This window comes from Rana temporaria, chromosome 6 (genome assembly GCF_905171775.1).
Source record: "Rana temporaria chromosome 6, aRanTem1.1, whole genome shotgun sequence".
NCBI lineage: Eukaryota > Metazoa > Chordata > Amphibia > Anura > Ranidae > Rana > Rana temporaria.
Genome location: NC_053494.1, coordinates 208,376,378 through 208,400,000, shown reverse-complemented (window position 1 = coordinate 208,400,000; position 23,623 = coordinate 208,376,378). Strand labels below are relative to the sequence as shown.

At 42.7% G+C, this 23,623-nt stretch overlaps 1 long non-coding RNA gene, 9 other non-coding genes and 3 pseudogenes across 19 annotated transcripts; all 13 read right to left on the bottom strand.

Annotated features, from left to right (window-relative positions):
* Positions 1–5,364: 5,364 nt before the first annotated feature.
* LOC120944223 lies at positions 5,365–17,117 on the bottom strand. Of its 10 annotated transcripts, XR_005750367.1 has the most exons (12): positions 16,791–16,914; positions 16,245–16,312; positions 15,710–15,776; positions 14,572–14,639; positions 13,846–13,913; positions 13,322–13,388; positions 12,766–12,833; positions 10,057–10,124; positions 9,351–9,401; positions 8,775–8,842; positions 7,531–7,588; positions 5,365–5,536 (listed from the first exon to the last, which is right to left on the bottom strand). It is a non-coding gene; the product is annotated as an uncharacterized LOC120944223 (long non-coding RNA). The 10 variants fall into 10 exon arrangements; XR_005750374.1 differs by lacking the exon at positions 9,351–9,401 and having other exon boundaries at positions 16,791–17,117; XR_005750371.1 differs by lacking the exon at positions 14,572–14,639 and having other exon boundaries at positions 16,791–16,913.
* On the bottom strand, positions 5,618–5,730 carry LOC120944592. Its single transcript, XR_005750453.1, has one exon. It is a non-coding gene; the product is annotated as a small nucleolar RNA SNORD89 (small nucleolar RNA).
* LOC120944593 lies at positions 7,817–7,928 on the bottom strand. Its single transcript, XR_005750454.1, has one exon. It is a non-coding gene; the product is annotated as a small nucleolar RNA SNORD89 (small nucleolar RNA).
* On the bottom strand, positions 9,042–9,154 carry LOC120944591. Its single transcript, XR_005750452.1, has one exon. It is a non-coding gene; the product is annotated as a small nucleolar RNA SNORD89 (small nucleolar RNA).
* Positions 9,526–9,625, bottom strand: LOC120944601 (annotated as a pseudogene).
* LOC120944597 lies at positions 12,475–12,584 on the bottom strand. The gene has a single exon (XR_005750458.1). It is a non-coding gene; the product is annotated as a small nucleolar RNA SNORD89 (small nucleolar RNA).
* On the bottom strand, positions 13,033–13,143 carry LOC120944594. Its single transcript, XR_005750455.1, has one exon. It is a non-coding gene; the product is annotated as a small nucleolar RNA SNORD89 (small nucleolar RNA).
* LOC120944598 lies at positions 13,553–13,660 on the bottom strand. Its single transcript, XR_005750459.1, has one exon. It is a non-coding gene; the product is annotated as a small nucleolar RNA SNORD89 (small nucleolar RNA).
* On the bottom strand, positions 14,036–14,134 carry LOC120944602 (annotated as a pseudogene).
* LOC120944599 lies at positions 15,416–15,521 on the bottom strand (annotated as a pseudogene).
* On the bottom strand, positions 15,944–16,055 carry LOC120944595. The gene has a single exon (XR_005750456.1). It is a non-coding gene; the product is annotated as a small nucleolar RNA SNORD89 (small nucleolar RNA).
* Positions 16,509–16,619, bottom strand: LOC120944596. The gene has a single exon (XR_005750457.1). It is a non-coding gene; the product is annotated as a small nucleolar RNA SNORD89 (small nucleolar RNA).
* On the bottom strand, positions 17,026–17,133 carry LOC120944600. The gene has a single exon (XR_005750460.1). It is a non-coding gene; the product is annotated as a small nucleolar RNA SNORD89 (small nucleolar RNA).
* Between the last annotated feature and the right edge of the window lie 6,490 nt (positions 17,134–23,623).

Below are 23,623 nucleotides of genomic sequence, written 5' to 3'. Positions count from 1 at the left end.
ATCTTAAATGCAATTTTTTTTCCCGCCACTAGGTGTCGCCGAAGTCGTTTTCCCCGTCGCTTATGTAAATTAGCAAATTACGACGATTCCCGAACGTACGCGCGCTCGACGCAGAGAATTTACAACTTTTCCGTAGCCTTTGCGACGCGTAAAGTTGCCCCTGGGTCTATGGGGCGCAGCCAATGTTAAGTATGGCCGTCGTTCCCGCGTCGAAATTTAAAAAACCTACGTCGTTTGCGTAAGACGTCCGTGAATGGCGCTGGACGCCATTTACGTTAACGTCTAAGCAAATGACGTCGGTGCGACGTCATTTAGCGCAATGCACGTCGGGTAATTTACCCGACGGAGCATGCGCAGTAAGCTCGGCGCGGAAACGCGCCTAATTTAAATGGTGCCCGCCCCATTTGAATTGGGCGGGGTTGCGCCAAGCGCTTTTACGATACACCGCCGCAAGTTTACAGGTAAGTGTTCTGAGAATCAGGCACTAACGCTGTAAACCTGTGGCGGTATAACGTAAATCACATACGTTACGCTGCCCAGCAGCAACGTAATTATATGTGAATCTGGGCCATTCCATTGGTTCCATTGTGGCGATCAAATACCACCAAAAAAAAACTATTTGTGGGGGAAAAAAAAGGACGTACATTTTGTTTGGTAGCCACGTCGTGCGACCGCGCAATTGTCAATTAAAGTGACGCAGTGCCGAATCGCAAAAAGTGCTCTGGGCAGCCAAATGGTCCAAATGTTTTTTTTTTTTTTTTTTAAAAGAAAATATTTTGTTACACTTTCCCTTTACTTTTTATTTATTTTGATCACTTTTCTTCCTCTTTACTTTTTATTTATTTTGATCACTTTTATTCCTATTACTGTCGCCATGATTGTTTTTACTGGGCAGGGAATCTCCGTCTAAGAAAAAAAAAAAAAGAGATCTGAACGATGCCTGCAGCTGCACCCATCATTCAGATATCTCCACTGAAAGCCAAGGGCGTCATACGAAGTTCAGGGGTATGGAAGTGGTTAAAAAAAATGTATTTAAATACAAAAATAAATAAGAAATATACTTTTTAATAAAGGTGAACTTATTTTTTTTTTAAATTTGTAAAAAAGATGCATATACTTACCTGTTTTCAGCCTACACCGGTGATCCAGCTCCCCTGTATCAGACAGTGGCAGCTGCAGGGGAGAGGAGGGAGCACCAAGAAATGGCTGGGACATGGATGCCTATGGGTGATGTCATTGCTCTTGGTTTTCGCAGCCATTGTTGAGCGCTCTCTCCAGTCCCCTGCGGCTGCTACTCACTGACATGGGGGATCACGTGACTTTTGGGATCACTTTACCGTGGCTGGTTTTATATAAAGTTAATTTCTTCACTTTTGCAGGGGCAAATAACGATATAGAATGCCTCAAATGATGGCAACATTTGTTACAAAGCTCCAAAATAAATATCCTTCATATTATTACTACATAGTGGATGGCGCACATGCTATGCAATCATCACATGGTATAATAACTTGGCGAGTGACCTCTAGTCCCATTTCACGAAAACTTCTCCTTTCTCTCACCAACACTGGGAAGTAAATAGTGTGATCATCTCCATCTTTCTATTGCTAAATAGATTACAGCAGAAGTCCTGAGTCATGAAATCTTCCCAACATCAAAACCTGTCAATATATACCCTATATTGCCAAAAGTATTGGGACGCCTGCCTTTACACCCACATGAATTTTAATGGCATCCCAGTCTTAGTTTGTAGGGTTCAATATTGAGTTGGCTCCGCCCTTTGCAGCTATATCTGCTGGGCTGGTGCACTTAGGGCCGGTTCACACCAGAACATGGTGCAGGAAATTCAGTTTCTGGGCACTTTTCCGTCACCATGTTCAAATCGCACGGTTATTCCAATTTGCAGCAGGTGCCACCCAGACAAAAATTCAGGTAAAGGACCTGGGCAGTTTTAGCGATTCGGCACTGCGTTGCTTTAACTGGCAGCCACGTCGCACGACCGCGCAATTGTCAAACAAAAATACCCGGAAGCGGCGGAGAAGATCTATCTAACTCCCGCTTTAACCCCCGGACCATATTGCTGGTCAAAGACTCTTTGCGATTCGGCACTGCGTCGCTTTAACTGACAATTGCGCGGTTGTGCGACGTGGCTCCCAAAGAAAATTGACGTCTATTTTTCCCCCACAAATAGCGCTTTCTTTTGGTGGTATTTGATCACCTCTGCGGTTTTTATTTTTTGCGCTATAAACAAAAAGAGAGCGACAATTTTGAAAAAAATTCAATATTTTTTACTTTTTGCTATAATAAATATCCTCAAAAACAAAAAATTATTTTTTTCCCTCAGTTTAGGCCGATACATATTCTTCTACCTATGTTTGGTGTAAAAAAAAAAAAAAAAAAAACACAATAAGCGTTTATCGATTGGTTTGCGCAAAATTTATAGCGTTTACAAAATAGGGGATAGTTTTATTGCATTTTTATTAATTTTTTTTACTACTAATGGCGGCAATCAGTGATTTTTTTTCGTGACCGCGACATTATGGCGGACACATCGGACAATTTTGACACATTTTTGGGACCATTGTCATTTTCACAGCAAAAAATGCACCGATTATTGTGAAAATGACAATTGCAGTTTGGAAGTTAACCACTAGGGGGCGCTGAAGTGTGACCTCATATGTGTTTCTAACTGTAGGGGGCGGGGCTGGACGTGTGACATCATTGATCGTGTTTCCCTATATCAGGGAACACACGATCAATGACAGCGCTACAGTGAAGAACGGGGAAGCTGTGTTTACACACGGCTCTCCTCGTTCTTCAGCTCCGGGGACCGATCGCGGGACTCAAGCGGCGATCGGGTCTGCGAGTCCCAGGGAGCTTCGGACCAGGTCGCGGGCACGCGCCCCACGGCTGGGCACTTAGAGGATGTACGTAAATGTGCAGGCGGCGGTCCTTAAGTGGTTCCCGTACGACAACATTTTTTTTTAGTCTGCACATCTAGCTTTTGCTGGATGAACAATTGGAATTGTCTGTCTAAGGCCTCATTCACACTTGGCGGACTCAGTCGCCCAATTACTCTATGGAGATGGGTCACATCTCCACTCCAAAACATCTGAAGCTCAAACAAGTTCCGGGACTTTGTCACATTTGGGCATTTTCTTCATTGGTAACCTGTACACAAACAACGCCAAAAAAATTGCACATTTTGCGTTTGCTGGCCTACAATTCTTTGCCAGTTTGTATGCAAGACAAGTTCCTAGCCAGCGCCATTCAGACAAAAGTCCTACACTTTGCAGAAAATCCAATCGTGTGTATGAGGCTTAAAGTGGAGTTCCACCCATAAATTTAACATTACATCAGTTTAAAAAAAAAAAAAATGTCATTAGTCCTTTATTTTTTTTAGATGCCTTCAAAGTGTTGTTGCTAGGCAGAATAGTTAATCTTCCCACTTCCTGCACCTAGGTGCTTAAGCTTCCTAACCTACACCGCACAGACTGGGAATGTAGTGGGTGTAACTTTCCAGGAGTCTGTGCACTCCCCAGTCTCAAAGAATCATGTGACTTAGGTTTCAGCACCTGTACTGTCCATTACACTGGTTGTGCAGCACTGAGCATGTGCGAGATCTGCAAGGCTGAAATCCAGGAAGTCATACAGTCTGGCTTCATGATGCCCACACTTAAGATGGCCCCAGTCAATTTCTATTTTATAAAGTGTCTAAATGCTGTAACAACCTAACAAAACGGACCTTAGTTTACAGACTAACTTTACTAGAATACATTAAGCTTGTGTATTACAGGGGTACTTATATTTAAAAAGTGAAATTGTGGCCGGAACTCCGCTTTAAGACAAAGGGCACACATTGAACAAGAGGTGAGGACCCCAGGCCTTGTCCTGATCACCAATCTTGCAGCCAATGTACAGTTCACACACTATTTTATAAGTTTAGTCCATGTGTCTCAGGGTTAAGCGTGTACGTGCCACACATGTAGCAGCACGCATGACAGCAGTTCGGACATTTCTGCCGTCACCAATTGTCTTACAGCAAATCTAACTGGCTTACTTGTTTTGTAAATTCCATGTACATAGACACTGTGCCTTCGCACAAAAATGCATGGAACACAAAGGCAGCATCCAGCCTAGGCACACCCAAACTGTACCAGTTGAATGGTTATGCAAGATGCCTAGGTGCAGGAGCTACACAAATAAGGTAAGCAAAAGGGGTAAAGAGGCATAATATAAATTGAGAAAAGGAGGAAAAAAAAAAGTTTTGGAAAGCCAGAAGCTTTAACCACTTAAGGACCGGACCAATATGCTGCTAAATGACCCAAGGGGTTTTTACAATTCGGCACTGCGTCGCTTTAACAGACAATTGCGCGGTCCTGCGACGTGGCTCCCAAACAAAATTGGCGTCCTTTTTTCCCCACAAATAGAGCTTTCTGTTGGTGGTATTTGATCACCTCTGCGGTTTTTATTTTTTGCGCTATAAACAAAAATAGAGCGACAAGTTTGAAAAAAAATGCAATATTTTTTACTTTTTGCTATAATAAATATCCCCCAAAAATATATAAAAAAATGTTTCTTCCTCAGTTTAGGCAGATACGTATTCTACCGATTTTTGGTAAAAAAAAAAAATTGCAATAGGCGTTTATCGATTGGTTTGCGCACAATTTATAGCGTTTACAAACTAGGGGATAGTTTTATTGCATCTTTATTATTTTTTTTTTTACTACTAATGGCGGCGATCGGCGATTTTTTCATGACTGCGGCATTATGGCGGACAATTTTGACACATTTTAAGGACCATTGTCATTTTCACAGCAAAAAATGCATTTAAATTGCATTGTTTATTGTGAAAATTACAGTTGCAGTTTGGGAGTTAACCACAGGTGGCGCTGTAGGCATTAGTGTTCACTTAGTGTGCGTTTACAACTGTAGGGGGGTGTGGCTGTAGGTCTGACGTCATCGATAGAGTCTCCCTATAAAAGGGATCACTCGATCGATACGCCGCCACAGTGAAGCACGGGGAAGCCGTGTTTACATACGGCTCTCCCTGTTCTTCAGCTCCGGGTGGAGCGATCGCGACGGAACTGCTATAAACGAATAGTTGCGCCGTCATCCCGGATCGCTCCCCGAGGGAATCCGACCGCCGCAAGTACCGGGGGGGGTCCCGATCGGACCCTCGACCCACGTCTAGGCAGGCACGTACAGGTACGTTAATGTGCCTGTCCGTGCCATTCTGCCGACGTAAATGTACATGAGGCGGTTGGGAAGTGGTTAATACCGCATGCGATAGGTCAAGTTGCGTTTTGTTATAATTAGCAGCCAAAGATGCCCCCAAAAAAAAAAAAAAAAAAAAAAAAAGAGTTCTGTGGGAAGCAAAATCTTTATTGTCCAAAGAAGGAGTCCATATAATCAGGTTATACATAAAACATTGAAGACATTCTCATAACTTTAGAGTAAGGAGGGGGGACAGAATATGATCATCCTCGATAGCTTAGAAGGTCCAACATCAGTCCCAGGTCTGCTACTCCTCTACCTGTAAAATATAAAAACACAAAAAGCACTTTAACTGACAATTGTTTCCAGAAATTGGCATTTTTTTTTTTTTAGTTACTATGCAGAGGTCAGTTAAAGTTTCGCTTCAGGAATTTTTGTCATCATGCCACCCAATGAGAGTTAACTGCTTAGGGTAGCACTGTAATTCGGCCTTTTATGTCATCATTCCTCTGCAGACAATTAAAACGAACCACCATTCCCCCCCCCCCCCCCCCCCTTTTTTGATCCTGGCTGACCGGATGCTGTGCACATTTCAGATACCCAGCATTGTCCTGACGATTCTCTTTGCAGCAGTCCCCGCTCCACAATCTACTTGTGCAACATCGAGGCAGTTACCAGCTCCTATGGCAGTCTTTTCGACGACATGCCACCAGGCCTGCCCCCTCCTTTGGGAGTGAAAGGCTATGTGCATTGGGATATGTGAAGTGCATATTGCAGGGGGCACAGCAAGCATAGAGCATGTTATTTGCCAAGCAGTAAAATACATATTGGCCTAAACTGACGAAATGCGTTTTATTTTTTGGACTGTGCAAATGTCAGGTAAAGAGACAATGCCAGATTGGTTAAGGTGAAAATATGGTTCAGTATCTTTAAAGCGGTGGTTCACCCTCAATAGCAACATTCTACCATTAAATCAAGCATAGTAGCGCGAGCTACAGTATGCCTTTATTTTTTTGGCCCCGTACTCACTGTTTAAACCTGAGATAAATTTCAGGCTCCCCGCAGGGAATGGGCGTTCCTAGTCAGAGGGGACAATGATTGACGGCCAGCTATTGTGCGCAACGCCTCCCGAGTAGGACTCGGCTCTTCACAGCGCCTGCATACAGACATCGGAGCTGACTGCGCATGCACCGTGAAGAGCCACGTCCTATTTCGGCTATTTCCGTGACGCGCCATAGCAGGCCGTCAATCATGTTCCCCTCTGACTAGGAACGCCTACTAGATTGAAACTTATCTCCGGGATTACACAGGGTGAACCCCCGCTTTAATACTGGACCAAGATTAGATTATTCAATAAGGACTACATTACTGCAGTGGTTGGGTTATGTGGGGGGTGCAGCAGGCATCTTCAGCCCATCACTGTTGGGACTTGGATACTAAAATCTTGTTTGTGAACGATAAACAAGTTACTCAGAGCCGGTTGGTGACTTGGGATCAGACTTGAAGTCGCCCAGTTGAGAAAGTCTAAATGAATGGAGCCGTCTTAATGTACACTACTGAAGTTGCTCCGACTTCAGAAAAAGTTCCTGTACTACTTCAATCTAACTTGTACCCATTGATTTCAATGGAAGTTACCTCCAAGTCGGATCACTGTCTTAACTGAAGCAACAATACAGGAAGAGAAAATTGTTTCCTCAGGCAAACCCCTCCCTCCCAGAGCCGATTGTTTTATTGGCCACTGTAAAGCCTTTTGTCCTGGAGGCGACTTGAAGTTGCCCCAAGTCGCGCTGTGGTGCGTGCTCAGGTTGCCTTGCAAAGTCACGCCCAGAGTCGTGTCGCCCCTGTGTGAACCGGCTCTCACCTGCACCGTGTCGTGGTTTTGTACAGCGCAGCCCCGATCCTCCTCTGGTTCCCTCTTACTGAGTACCCCCACAAGCAAGCAGCTTGCTATGGGGGCACCTGGGCCGAGCTGCAGCTCCGTGTGTCCAAACATGGATCTGCAGCCCCACCCCCTCGACAGCAGTGGGAGCCGATGGCGCTTTGCTGCAATCTCAGCCAATGCGGAGGGAGAGTCCCAGACAGCCGAATATCTTGTGCAACATTGCTGGATTGAGACAGGGCTAATAAGTATTAGAGGGCCTGCTGCACACAGGCTTTTTAATCTTAATGCATTAAGAAAAAATACAAATTCTGCCTTTACTACCACATAAACAACCAATCCAAGAACTACACCAGTATTGACCTATTCAAACATTTCAAATCCCTTATAAACCTGATTTTTGCAAGTGCTGAAACAATCCCTTGTGAACCCACCTTGTCATCCAGAGCACACGGCTCACTTCTGAAATGGTGTGACAGCATCCTATGGAGCCTGTAGACAAGCAGAATGTGAGATAAGTTAGACATTGCCCATTACATATTATCCCAAACAGAGGAATATCCAGGAATCCAAACTATAACTATATATATATATATATATAATAAAAAAAAAAAAATATGAACCACAGTGAGGATGTTCCATTCTCCCCTACACTAAAGCTGGAATCAATGGGGGGGGGCGGCACTCATCTTTGGAAACCATTGGCAGTTTTGTTGCTCTGCAGAGGTCAGTTAATGTTCGCTTCAGGAATTTTTGTCATCATGCCACCCAATGAGAGTTAACTGCTATGGGTAGCACTGTAATTCGGCCTTTTATGTCATCATTCCTCTGCAGATAACAGCGATATTTACGAGTGCCCCCACAAGCAAACAGCAGCTCTTTGTGTCCAGACATGGATCCGTGGACCCAACCCCTCTCCTTTGCGGTCTCAGCCAATGCAGAGGGAGAGTCCCGGACAGCCGAGTCTCTTGTGCAACATTAATGGTACGAGATGGGGCTCATGTAATAAGAGGGCCTGCTGCACGAAGGCTTTTCTTCATCTTAAAGCGGGGGTTCACCCCTAAAAAAAAAATTCTAACACTGCATGGAGCTGACCTATGAGAGACAGTATGCTGTTTTTTTTTTCTTGCGTACAAACCATTTTAGGGCCATTTTCACCCCTGGCTTTTTTAATCACAGGCTGTGATTGACGCGCTTCCGACCGGCGCATACTGCGCGTCACGAGTTGCCGAACGTCGGTGCGCAGGCGCCGTATAGAGCCGCACCGACGTTCGGCTTCTTTTGCCAACTCGTGACGCACAGTATGCGCCGATCGGAAGCACGTCAATCACAGCCTGTGATTAGGAACGCCCACTCCCGTGGGGAAGCCGGAGGTGAAAAAAGCCCTAAAATGGTATGCAAGGAAAAAAAAAATAAAAAAAAAAATAGAAACACAACAGCATACTGTCGGTCTCATAGGTCGGCTCAATGCAATGTTAGATTTTTTAGGGTGAACCCCCGCTTTAAGACCCAAAAAGCATCAAGACCTAAAAAAAAAAAAAAAAAAAAACACACCCTTCTGCCTTTACAGCCACTAAGTAAAATCAACCAATCCTAGAACTACACCAGTATTAACCGATTCCAAATCCCTTATAAACCGGATTTTTATAAGTGCTGAAGCAAGCCCTTGTTTACCCACCTTGTCATCCAGACCACACGGCTCACTTCTGGCCACATCAGAAATGGTGTGACAGCATCCTATGGAGCCTGTAGATGAGCAGAATATGTGATAAGTTAGACATTGCCCATTACATTACCCCAGAGGAGCAGCCAGGAACCCAAATCTGTACACTTATAAAAATGTAACCACACACACACACACACACACACACACAGTGGTGGGGGGGTTGGGATGTTCCATTCTTCCCTACACTAAAGCTGAATCCATTGGCAGTTTAGTTACTATGCAGAGGTCAGTTAAAGTTTCGCTTCAGGAATTTTTGTCATCATGCCACCCAAAGAGAGTCAACTGCTTAGGGTAGCACTGTAATTCGGCCTTTTATGTCATCATTCCTCTGCAGAGAGCTTAAAGTGTACCAAGCTTATTATGCCTTTGTCTTGCAGGTTTTTTGTGGGTTTACAACCACTTTAAAAAAAAAAAAAAAACACAACTAATTGAACTATATACAGCACTGAAGTTAAAACTCCGCATTTCAAATCACTTATGAATCCGATTTTTTTTTGTAAGTGATGAAGCAATCTTTTGTGCACCCACCTTGTCATCCAGAGCACACGGCTCCCTTCTGGTTACAGCATCCTATGGAGCCTGTAGACAAGCAGAATATGTGATAAGTTAAGACATTGCCCATTATCCCAAATCTGTAAACTTATAAAAAAACTATGTGAAAAAAATAAAAAACAAATTTTTGGAAACCATTGGCAGTTACTATGCAGAGGTCAGTTAATGTTTCGCTTCAGGGGTTTTTTGTCATCATGCCACCCAATGAGAGCAGCACTGTAATTCGGCCTTTTATGTCATCATTCCTCTGCAGATAAAGCAGATTGTCACTTCCCCTTTGTTATATCCCTGCATACCCAACGCTGGGCTATGCACATTTTATATACTCAACCACCCAGCTTTGCCCTGCCGAGATTCTTTGTTGCAGCCCATGTGCCACAAACTTGTTTGATGGCTCCTCTGGGTTCAGCTGGTGGGCTTTCCGATGATGCACCACTAGGCTTACAAGTTTTGTAATATGCAAAGTGCATATCCCAGGAGGCGCCGCCAGCACATCATTCGCCTAGCCAAGTGACGCGCAAGTGTCATTTCTTTTTTTTTTTACCAAGTGTAGCAGAAGGGTGAAGATCGATCTGCTTTAAAAGAAACATAACTAATCCAAGAACTATACAGGAGTCAAAAATCAGTATTTCAATTGCTTATGAACCCCATTTTTGGGCTGAAGCAATCCTTGGGCACCCACCTTGTCATCCAGAGAACACAGCTCACTTCTCGTTACATCAGAAATGGTGTGACATCATCCTATGGAGCCTGTAGACAAGCAGAATGTGAAACAAGTTAAACATTGGTGGCCATTAGATTACATTAAATCTGTCAACTTACAAAGATTTCCTTCCCACTTTCATAGAAGTTAAAACCCCCTTTCAGCAAAGACAAAGTCCTGCACCACCAAAACTGTGGCGATACTGAAATTAAAAAAGCACCCCAAAAAGCAGATAAACATTTAAAATCCAAAGTAGCCAGATTGTAACAAATTTTGCTACAATAGACAGTGCAAAGCCATTCCACAGTATATATAAAAAAGGGGGGGGGGGGGGGAAATCGAGCACTGTCCTCACCCAGGACGGTTCTTCGCTGGTATTCGGGTCCCTGGTGCCAGCATGTTTACTGTGGGAAGCTTGCTGTAAAGTCCTTGGGGCTTTACGTCAGTGTCCATGCACACTGCTTTAAATTAGAATTACAGCCCAACACCAACTAGTGTTAATATTCTACTCGTGTTACGAGAAGAGGCTCAGACACACCGTTCCAAAATACAGATCACCGTCCCTGGCCATGCATTGAAGAATCTGTTCCATGTAAGCTCCACTGCTCTGGTACTGGCAGATTGAAGTCATGTGGCACAGTCTCATGGCCAATGGCAGATGGATATTCAATGAATTTTGCAGATAAACCAGCAACTAGCCAGACAGAAGTAACAGTCCTTCACATGACCTCCCCGTTCTCACCAGATCCGGTTAGCCAATGGCAGCGATTGTTGAGTTCCTTTGAGCCGAGCTCCAAGACAGACGAACACATTCCATCCAAGACAGACGAACACATTCCACAAAAGGCGAGAAGCCCAGGCCTTGTCCTTTGTTTATAAAAGTCTAGTCCTCTATAGGTAATGAAAATCTCTGCTAAACCTGTACAGTTTAGAAGATATTTCCATTACCAAGGGGGGGGGGGGGGGTGTTCGGGAGAGGGATTAAGCAGGGATTTTTTCTTAAATGTTCGTATATGGTCATATTTGATACCTTCATACTTTGGAATTGTACTGGAGTAATTACGACTAGAATGTACCAATATATAAAAAGAAACAGAAGGAAAAGAGAGCAGCTCCCATTCGCAGGGGGGACACCGAAGTCCCCGCCAATCAGTGCGGGAGCCTGCAAACACAGAAGAAACTCCATGCAAGATGTCGGCCGTGTCAGCAATGAGTGAAAACTGCTACAACAGCTTTGTAGCATGGTAAGAATTTCATAATGAGCTAGTATGCAATACATACTAGCTTATTAATGCCTTTGTCCTGCAGGTCCCGCCCCCCCCCCCCCCCCCCCCCCAGGTTTACAACCTCCAAGTGTTTACTCGCCACAAATGTAGCAGAACACATCACAGCTGTTCGGACATTGAGACGTTTCTGCCGTCACCAAATCTTTAACGGCTTACTTGTCTAGTAAATTCCATGTGCATAAAGACGATGTCTTTGCATCAAAACGCATCTGCATGCAGGCCGATTGGTCTTTCCAGGCAGCATTAATTCAATGCATGCCCAAACTGTACCAGTTCAAATGTTACACAATATGCCTGCATGAGCGACAAATCTTATAAGGCAAGCAAAACTTAGTGTTACTAAACCCAGCATTCGCTATATCTGGTCTCCCACAGAACATGGAAATGTAATAATTTTGTAATTATTAACTGCCAAATACCTTCACAGCAGTATATAGCAGTCTTGTGACTGGTTAAAGCTTGTAGGAGTCCATTCTGCGACTGTCCTATGAAGCTGCAGGACCCCTGACCCTCTGTCTGGACAGTGCTGATCACATGTACTCTCTTCCAAGAAGAAAAACTAGCAATACACACCAAGCATGTGCAGCTTGCCCCCAAGTCTCTACCATCAGTAAATGGTTTGTGGACTGGAAGGGGAGAACCAGAGAAGACAGGATCAGACAGCCTTTTAGACAATGCAGAGGATTAAACCCTTAGATTCCACAGTGAGTATAACAAGCATGCTTTACTGCAAATAGACTGATTTTACTGTTGTGCGTTTAGAAATTTTAAATTATAAGTTAAGTTTAAGAAATAAAATCAGAACCATTTTTTATAGAAAAGTATGAAATCGGTCAAGTTAAAAAATAAATTAAAAAAGTTCTTTTGTTACAACAGCCAAAAATACACCAAAAAAATAAAAAGTGTTCATTGGACCACAGATTATTTCTACCTGGTCTGACAAAATATTGATGTTCACTTGGTAACTTTCAGCCACTTTACAAGAGTAGGTGGGGAGGGGGGCATAAAATCCTCCTCAATAGTCCAACGTTTACAACAGTCCCAGGAAGATTGAAAGAGGCACTTACAGCAGCTCATCTTTGAGAACCATTGGCAGTCATTTAGTTACCCTGCAGAGGTCAGTTATTTATCGCTTGAGGAATTTGTCATCATGCCACCCAATGAGAGTTAACTGCTTAGGGTAGCACTGTAATTCGGCCTTTTATGTCATCATTCCTCTGCAGAGAACTTAAAAAGTGTACCAAGCTCATTATGCTTTTTGTCTTGTGGGTTTACAACCACTTTAAATAAAACAACTAATCCCAAGAACTATATACAGCACTGACATCAAAACTCAGCATTCCAAAATCACTTATGAATCAGATTTTTTTGCAAGTGCTGAAGCAATTCCTTGTGCACACACCTTGTCATCCAGAGCACACGGCTCCCTTCTGGTTACATCAGAAATGGTGTGACAGCATCCTATGGAGCCTGTAGACAAGCAGAATATGTCATAAGTTAGACATCGGCCATTACATTACCCCAGAGGAGCATCCAGGAACTGAAATCTGTAAACTTATAAAAACTGAACTACACACAGCAAGGATGTTCCATTCTTCTACACTAAAGCCGGAATCCATATGGGGGGGCACCCAATTTTGGAACCCATTGGCAGTCATTTAGTTACTATGCAGAGGTCAGTTAAAGTTTCGCTTCAGGAATTTTTGTCATCATGCCACCCACAGAGTTAACTGCTATGGGTAGCACTGTAATTCGGCCTTTTATGTCATCATTCCTCTGCAGAGAGCTTAAAGCGTACCAAGATTATTATGCTTTTGTCTTGCAGGTTTACAACCACTTTAAAAACACCACAACTAATTGAATAACTATATACAGCACAGATGTCAAAACTCAGCATTTCAAAATCACTTATGAATCTGACTTTTTGCAAGCGCTGAAGCAATTCCTTGTGAACCCACCTTGTCATCCAGAGCACACGGCTCCATTCTGGTTACATCAGAAATGTGAGACAGCATCCTATGGAGCCTGTAGATAAGCAGAATATGTGATAAGTTAGACATTGTCCATTACATTACCCCAGAGGAGCATCCAGGAACCCAAATCTGTAAACTTATAAAAACTGACCTAGATTAGCGACGAATTAAAAAAAAATAAATTTTGGAACCCATTGGCAGTCATTTAGTTACTATGCAGAGGTCAGTTAATGTTTCGCTTCAGGAATTTTTTTCATCATGCCACCCACAGAGTTAACTTAGGGTAGCACTGTAATTCGGCCTTTTATGTCATCATTCCTCTGCAGAGAACTTAAAGTGTACCGAGCTCATTATGATGCCTTTGTCTTGCAGTTCTTTTGTGGGTTTACAACCACTTTAAATCAAACTAATCCAAGAACTATACAACACTGATGTCAAAACTCAGCATTTCAAATCACTTCTGAATCCGATTTTTTTGCACGTGCTAAAGCAATTTTTTGTGAACCCACCTTGTCATCCAGAGTACACGGCTCCCTTCTGGTTACATCAGAAATGGTGCAACAGCATCTTATGGAGCCTGTAGACAAGCAGAATATGTGATAAGTTAGATATTGCCCATTATCCCAAATAGAGGAGCATCCTCATCCATTAGTGACCAAAAAAATAAAAACCACCATTTGGCAGTCATTTAGTTACTATGCAGAGGTCAGTTAAAGTTTCGCTTCAGGGGTTTTTGTCATCATGCCACCCAATGAGAGCAGCACTGTAATTCGGCCTTTTATGTCATCATTCCTCTGCAGACAAAGCATATTGTCACTTCCCCCTTGTTATATTCCTGCTTATCTGATGCTGGGCACATTTTATATACTCAACCACCCAGCTTTGCCCTGCCAAGATTCTCTTTGCTGCAGCCCACGTGCCAAACTTGTTTGATGGCTCCTCTGGGTTCAGCTGGTGGGCGTTCCGTTCACCACTAAGCCTACAAGTTTTTTTAAAATGAAGTGCATATCCCAGGAGGCATGGTGAGCACATCATTCGCCTAGCCAAGTGACGCACAATTTTTTTTTTTTTTTTTTTTTTTTTTACTAAGTGTAGCAGAACGGAGAAGATCGATCTGCTTTAAAAGCAACACAACTAATCCAAGAACTATACAGACTCATGTCAAAAACAGAAAACAGTATTTCAATTTATTTTTAACCCGGCTTTTGTGCTGAAGCAATTCCTTGTGCACCCACCTTGTCATCCACAGCACACGGCTCACTTCTGGTTACATCAGAAATGGTGTGACAGCATCCTATGGAGCCTGTAGACAAGCAGAATGTGTGATAAGTTAGACATTGCCCATTATCCCAAACAGAGCATCCAGGAACCCAAATCTGTAAACTTAAAAACTAGGGGTGCAACGGATCAAAAAACTTGTGGATCAATCCTTGGATGAGAAAAAAAACAGAGTTTTAGATTTCAGTTATTTTCAACACAAAGTGGAGCTCATGTGCTTAAATACAGTATATGTAAATCTGACAGACTGTTTACATGTTACATTTTAAAAGCCGCAGCAAACTTGCTGACCTTACATGGTTGCTAATGTGAAAGAACACTTCTGAAATCAGAGGTGTTCTGTCACATTAGCAACCATGTAAGGTTTTGCTGCTGCTTTTAAAATGTAACATGTGAACAGTCTGTTGGATTTCCAAATACTGTACTTAAGCATACAAGCTCCGTTTTGTGTTGAAAACTACTGAAATCTAAAACTCCATTGGGTGTAACAAGATGTCCGCTTGCCCCCTAATCACTATCATTACTGTGCAGGAGTGTGGGGTGGAGCAAGATAGCGACGAAATGTCACTTCCTGACGAGACAGCTGCCGTTGGGTGTACCAAGATGGCCACCGCTCCGGAGCTAGGCCGAAGTCGGGGACTTTCCTATGGCCAAGGCTGCAAAACGCTCTGTGGATCGTGTGGTGTGCCGATCCGAACAGGGTGACCTGTTCGGATCAGTGACAATCCGTTGCACCACTGTAAGAAAACTATATTGACAAAAAAAAAAAAAGCAAACCTTTGGCAGTCATTTAGTTACTCTGCAGAGGTCAGTTAATGTTTCGCTTCAGGAATTTTTTTCATCATGCCACCCAGAGTTAACTTAGGGTAGCACTGTAATTCGGCCTTTTATGTCATCATTCCTCTGCAGAGAACTTAAAGCGTACCAAGATCATTATGCTTTTGTCTTGCAGGTTTTTTTTGTGGGTTTACCACTTTAAAAACACCACAACTAATTGAATAACTATATACAGCATACATGTCAAAACTCAGAATTCCGAAATCACTTATGAATCTGACTTTTTGCAAGCGCTGAAGCCATCCCTTGTGCACCCACCTTGTCATCCAGAGCACACGCTCCCTTCTGGTTACATCAGAAATGGTGAGACAGCATCCTATGGAGCCTGTAGACAAGCAGAATTTGTGATAAGTTAGACATAGTCCATTACATTACCCCAGAGGAGCATCCAGGAACCCAAATCTGTAAACTTATAAAAACTGACCTAGATTAGCGACGAATAAAAAAAAAAAGCCAATTTTTGGAACCCATTGGCAGTAATTTTGTTACTCTGCAGAGGTCAGTTATTTATCGCTTGAGGAATTTTTGTCATCATGCCACCCAATGAGAGTTAACTGCTTAGGGTAGCACTGTAATTCGGCCTTTTATGTCATCATTCCTCTGCAGAGAACTTAAAGTGTACCACGCTCATTATGCCTTTGTCTTGCACTTTTTTGGTGGGTTTACAACCACTTTAAATAAACACAACTAATCCCAAGAACTATATACAGCACTGACATCAAAACTAAGCATTTCAAAATCACTTATGAATCTGATTTTTTGCAAGCGCTGAAGCAATTCCTTGTGCACCCACCTTGTCAGCCAGAGCACACGGCTCCCTTCTGGTTACATCAGAAATAGTGTGACAGCATCTTATGGAGCCTGTAGACAAGCAGAATATGTGATAAGTTCGACATTGTCCATTACCCCAGAGGAGCAGCCAGGAACTGAAATCTGTAAACTTCTAAAAACTGAACTACACACAGCGAGGATGTTCCATTCTTCCCTACACTAAAGCTGAAATCCATGGGGGGGGGCACCCATTTTTGGAACCCATTGGCAGTCATTTAGTTACTATGCAGAGGTCAGTTAAAGTTTCGCTTCAGGGGTTTTTGTCATCATGCCACCCACAGAGTTAACTGCTATGGGTAGCACTGTAATTCGGCCTTTTATGTCATCATTCCTCTGTGGATAACTTAAAGCGTACCAAGCTGATTATGATGCCTCTGTGGGTTTACAACCACTTTAAATCAAAACCAAAACCAAGAACTATACAACACTGATGTCAAAAACTCAGCATTTCAAATCACTTATGTATCCGATTTTTTGCAAGGGCTGAAGCAACCCCTTGTGAACCCACCTTGTCATCCAAAGCACACGGCTCCCTTCTGGTTACATCAGAAATAGAGAGACAGCATCTTATGGAGCCTGTAGACAAGCAGAATATGTGATAAGTTAGACATTGCCCATTATCCCAAACAGAGGAGCATCCAGGAACCTAAATCTGTAAAACTTATAAAAACTGACCTAGATTAGCGACGAATAAAAAAAAAAAGCCAATTTTTGGAACCCATTGGCAGTCATTTTGTTACTCTGCAGAGGTCAGTTAAAGTTTCGCTTCAGGAATTTTTTTCATCATGCTACCCACAGAGTTAACTTAGGGTAGCACTGTAATTCGGCCTTTTATGTCATCATTCCTCTGCAGAGAACTTTGTTTTTTTTTGTTTTTACAAAAAAAGCAAATCTCTGATATTACTTTCACTGTCCCACAGTAAAAAAATTAACCCCTTACAGTAGCGATTTGCTCTTTGTACTCATTTTTATTTTTTAACCCCATTAGGTTACTAAACATCTCAGGCCGGGTCACACCTCTGTTTTTGGTGTTTTTTGTACAAACACACTACAGTTCATTTACATGTTTTCCTATGGGACACGTTCACATCCATGATTTTTTTTTCCCGGCTGCTGCGTATTTGGAAAGGGCAAGGACTTTTTAATGCAAAACGGTGCCATTTAGTTTTTTTTTGGTTCAATATACTTCAATGGAGAAGCTGCAGAAAAGCATGTAATGTGTTTTTGCAGCAATTTGTGTTTTGTAATCCGCCCAACAAATTGACCCAGATAAAAAAAAAAAAAAAAAAAAGAAGTAAAAAGGCTATTTTTTTAAGGCTATTATCCGATCTAAATAATAATCGGCCAACTAATCGATTATGAAAATATTCGTTAGTCGCAGCCCTAATATTATCCCAAATCTATAACTGAATAGAAGCATTTCCCTTTCTCTATGCTAAAGCTTGAATCCATGAAAAAAATTATATATACACACATATACACTATTATCCGATCGAAACACACACCTCCAGCGTCTCGGGGCTGCTGCGGCGTCACACTACAGGTGACAAAACGCCTAGGTGTGAATGGGGGCTAAAAAGATGCATTTAACATTCCATTCAGCATAATTCCAACATTTACACAATGCCGTTTTTTTTGCTGTACATACCGTCTTATTGTTTTCCGGGTTCTCACTCCCGCGGGAGTAGGCGTTCCTATGCAGAGGCTAGATGATTGACGCCTTGTGAAAAACTTCCTCCCGGCGCGTTACCAGTTTTCCGAAAGTAGCCAGCTCTATACAGCGCCTGCGCAGTCAGCTCTACGCGGCAGGCGCCGTATAGAGCCGACTAGCAGTTCGGCTACTTTCAGAAAACTGGTGACGCGCCTTATGCGCCGGGGGGAAGTTTTTCACAAGGCGTCAAAAAAAGCATTGTGTAAATGTTGGAGTTATGCTGAATGGAATGTTAAATACATGTTTTTAGGGTGTACTCAGTTTTAAAAAAAAAAAAAAAGTTAAAAATGCAGCCTATGGAGATTAAGCACACCTCCCAACTTTTTGAGATGGGAATGAGGGACACCCATCAGCAAAAGTATGCAGGCATAGGACACACCCCCTTGAAGGAGAATTGTACAAAAAAAAAATTGGGGGTTCCAAGTACATTTTTTAACAAAAATAAATACTAAAAGTTAAACTTGTAAAGAAAAACTTCCAGGAGAGGTCCGGCCATAAAGTGTCTAAACCAGGCTGCAGATCCCGCCAATGTTACAGGAAAGTCTGGCGGTGTTCTCAGTACAAAACTTTCCCGCCTAGAAGTTCTCAGCACGCGCCTCCATTAAAAAACAAAACCCACATCTGAAATTCAGACCGTACTATGGACAGATCCTCCTCTAAGTCACCTGCCTCCCCGCCACCGGTCACCTGCCTCCCCGCCACGGTACACACAGCCCCTCTCTTCGCCCCGGGAAACACTCACCAACGCCGCTCTCCTGCACGCCGCCATCTTTCTCCAAACAAGGTCATCACGTGACTAGTCCGAACTCCAGTGTCTCTCTTTTATAGCCAGCATATTGGGGCGGCGCTGGGAGCACAAAAAAATACACGTGACGTGTCCGCGGCTTTGTACCTCGGCGGCCATTTTGTCGGAGCCCTCTGGATTACTTTTGTCTTTCAATTGCCATCTTTTGACGAATAGGATAGGAGCGCCTCAGAGCACTAAAATGTTACTGGGACGTTCTCATCCAACCTACATTCCAGGCAAAGACATACAAATGTAAAAACATTGTAAATACATACATGCAGCCCTCATCCTCCCTCAGCCACCCCCTCTTCATGGTTTATTTTCTGGTAAATCACTTGCAGTGTGCAATGAACTTGCTAGGAAGATGGACTAGTAAATCCTGTAGCGCCGTCCCCTCACTCCTTGCACATCACATCCCTCTCTTCTTGGAGTGTCCATTACTCTGTGCTGGCCCAGCTCCTCTGCCCTGAGTCCTACATAACCTGGGGGAGGGGGATGAAGGAAGGGTAGTTTTGTAGGGATAACTTGAATGACAGCTCCAAGTCCACGGGTGCAAGAAACATCACATCCAAAATGGTGACCAGCACCCTTGGGTAAGGTGACCAAATTTTTTAAATGAAATCCGGGGACATTTTTTTATTGGCAAATTGGTAAACTATTTTATACACATTTTTTCCTCAAATTAGATATGCAGTCAGTGGTGTAGCGTGGGTTGTCAGTGCCTGGGATAGGGCAAGAAATGTGCGCCCCCCACCAGACTTTTAGCACTCCCTGAGTCCCTTCCACTAGCACAGTAGTACTCACGAACCTGATTCCTACACTGACCTACCTGACCACTGCACTAACCTACCTGATTCCTACACTGACCACTACATTGACCTACCTGATTCCTATACTGACCACTACACTGACCTACCTGATTCCTATACTGACCACTACACTGACCTACCTGATTCCTATACTGACCACTACACTGACCTACCTGATTCCTATACTGACCACTACACTGACCTACCCGATTCCTACATTGACCACTACACTGACCTACCTGATTCCTACACTGACCACTATACTGACCTACCTGATTCCTACATTGACCACTACACTGACCTACCTGATTCCTACACTGACTACCACACTGACCTACCTGATTCCTACACTGACCACCACACTGACCTACCTTATCCCTACACTGACCTACCTGATTCCTAATCTTTCCACTACACTAACCTACCTGATTCCTACACTGACCACTATGACCACTACACTGACCTACCTGATTCCTACACTGACCTAGCTGACCACTGCACTAACCTACCTGATACCTCACACTGTCCACTTGACTTACCTACCTGATCCCTGCACTGTCCACTACCCTGACCTACCTGATTCCTACACTGACCTACCTGATTCCTACACCAACCTACCTGATCCCTACACTGACCTACCTGATTCCTACACTGACCATTACACTGACCACTACCCTGACCTACCTGATTCCTACACTGACCTACCTGATCCCTACACTGACCTACCTGATTCCTACATTGACCGCTACACTGACCTACCTGATTCCTACACTGACCTACCTGATTCCTACATTGACCACTACACTGACCTACCTGATTCCTACATTGACCGCTACACTGACCTACCTGATTCCTACACTGACCTACCTGATTCCTACATTGACCACTACACTGACCTACCTGATTCCTACACTGACCTACCTGATTCCTACACTGACCACTATACTGACCTACCTGATTCCTACACTGACCACTATACTGACCTACCTGATTCCTACACTGACCACTACACTGACCTACCTGATTCCTACACTGACTACCTGGCTCCTAGATCTGAGATAATATCAAGATGACCAGAATAACTTTAACATCCTATAATGTGAAGGGACTAAACTCTCCAGAGAAACGTAAGACGTTGCTTGCAGAATTAGGGAGATTGAAGTCACACATTATATTCCTCCAGGAGACACATTTAAAAAAAAAAAAAATTCCAAGATTAGGCAATCTTAAATTCCAGACTGTGTATCACAGTGCAGCACCAATGTCAAAAACGAAGGGAGTATCCATTATTTTCTCAAAACAGATATTGTGGAAAGAATCCAAGATAATCACAGATGAGGAAGGGCGCTTACTTATAGTAAAGGGATTCCTGTATGACCAAAAGGTTACCCTGATAAATATGTATCTGCCTAACGAGGGACAAGTCACAGCCTTAGAGAGATATTTAAATTTGATACAACAAATAAAGAGGGGACTTTGATACTGGGAGGGGACTTAAATATAGCACTAGAACCAACCCTTGATGTATCTAAGGGCACTTCCCACTTATCGTATGTTACATTGCGTAAAGCATAAAGACTTTTTCAGGAACTGCAATTAATGGACAGTTGGAGAACTTTTCATGGACACGATAGGGATTATACATTTTTCTCTGCAAAATACAAAACGTACTCTAGGATAGACTACGTATTTATAGCTCAAAATGCCCTGCAGTGTATAGTTGAGACCTCTATCGGATCATTTACAATATCAGATCACGCACCAACCAACTGCATAGTGGAATGGGGAGAGCCATCCCCCGGGAATGGCACTGGAAGATACATGAGACTTTATTGAAAGAGCCAGAATACGAAATACAGATAGCCCAGGAATTAGAGTCTTTTTTTTTCAATTAATAAGACAGGAGAAGTAACCCCAATGTGCATATGGGAAACACATAAGTGTTATATTAGAGGGATCCTCATCTCCTTAGGAGCACGCAGGAAACGGCGTTTGGGGGCTAAGCTAGAATCTCTGCTGGGGGAAATTCATAGATTGGAAATAGTACACAAGAAATCACAAGCAGTACAGACGGAGGAAGAACTAGCTCGATTGCGGGAGTTATTAAACCTATTATTAACAATGCAAACAAGCCTTTTATGAGTATGGCAACAAACCAAGCAGGATGCTAGCGAATGCACTCAAAGAGACTAGGGCGCGTAATTATATCGAACGCATTAAAACTCAGGGAGACGTATTGGGGACCAACAACGGGCATCAAAGAAGCCCAACAGGGTAGAGGCCTCGGGTATGCCGGTTCTACCGGAAAAGAGAGCAGAAGAGATAGATGGCCCAATTACTGCAGAAGAATTTATAGATGCCCTCAAAACACTTGATGATACACTTTCGGAACCGTTCTACATTTGTAATGGAACATGGCAGGGGTGCCCATTATCGCCCATTATTGACGTTGGAACCATTCCTAAGAACAATAAGGGGCTAACCCAGATATCAGGGGTATACTTTTAAAGGGGAAGGAACATAAATTGGCTGCATTTGCGGATGATTTATTGTTTTTCATAACCGCCCCAGTACTGTCCCTTCCACCACTACTAGCGGAGATACGTGAATATGGGAGACTGTCCAACTTCAAGGTAAGTTACAACAAATCAGAAGCAATGGGGGAGGAGATGGAGAGATCTCTGCAACACCAGTTATCTACCTTTTTTTCCTTTAGATGGACAGAATCCCATATAGGATACTTGGGAACTAAAATAACGAGTAAATTAAATAGAATATTTGAACTCAATTTTGCCCCTTTAGCCCGACAGATTAAATTAGATTGGTAGATGTGGGTATATTTTTTTTTCCCCTCTTCTTTTCCTCTTCTTCTATTTTCTTTCTAAGATAACAAAGATAAAAGTATTAAAAGTAAAAAAGGATACAATTATCGGATATGGTTACAATTGTGGAGAAAGAGGAAGCTGGGAGGTGGAATGTTGATGACCATTTGTATACATATTTTTTCTTTTTTTTCTTTTTTTATTATTGTCTCAGTAGTTGTGATTCTGATGATTGGTTCAGAGTAAGCAAAGAAAATTAGGAAAACCATTTATCATTTTCCTTCCACTTCACAATTATGTGCCACTTTGTGTTGGTCCATCACATAAAATCCCAATAAGATACATTTACATTTTGGTTGTAACATGAAAACATTTGGAAGATGTCAAGGGGGTATAAATACTTTTTCAAGGAACTAAATATAAGAAAAGGACATCAATGCTAAACACCACTAGTTATATATGGATGGGAAACCCCCACCCATAAACCCACTCTATGTTAGCCTATGTGTCCATGCACACACAGACGTTTTTCAGCTTTAATGAGCAGTGGAGTTTATGGGCTTTTTTCTGAACGCCGAAAATCGTGTTCAAAGTGCCGTTTTCTTACCTCAAAAAAGCCAAACGCCAATGAACACTAAAAAAAGCCAGCGTTTTTGATCCATTGAAAAAAACACTAATAAACGCTAATGCCAGAGCACTTTTTGCGATTTGGGACTGCATCATATTAACTGACAATTGCACGGTTGTGCGACGTGGCTCCCAAACAAACTTGGCGTCCTTTTTTTCCCCACAAATAGAGCTTTCGTTTGGTGGTATTTGATCACCTCTGCGGTTTTTAGTTTTTGCACTATAAACAAAAATAGAGCGACAATGAATATTTTTTACTATTTGCTGTAATAAATATCCCCCAAAAATATATATAAAAAAAATGTTTCCTCAGTTTAGGCCGATACGTATTCTTCTACATATTTTTCGTAAAAAATTGATCGGTTTGCGCAAAAGTTATAGCGTTTACAAAATAGGGGGTATTTTTATGGCATTTTAATTTATATTTTCTTTTTACTATTAATGGCGGCGATCAGCGTTTTTTTTCCGGTACTGCGACATTATGGCGGACACTTCGGACACATTTTTGGGACCATTGGCATTTTTATAGCGATCAGTGCTATAAAAATGCATTGGATTACTATAAAAATGCCACTGGCAGTGAAG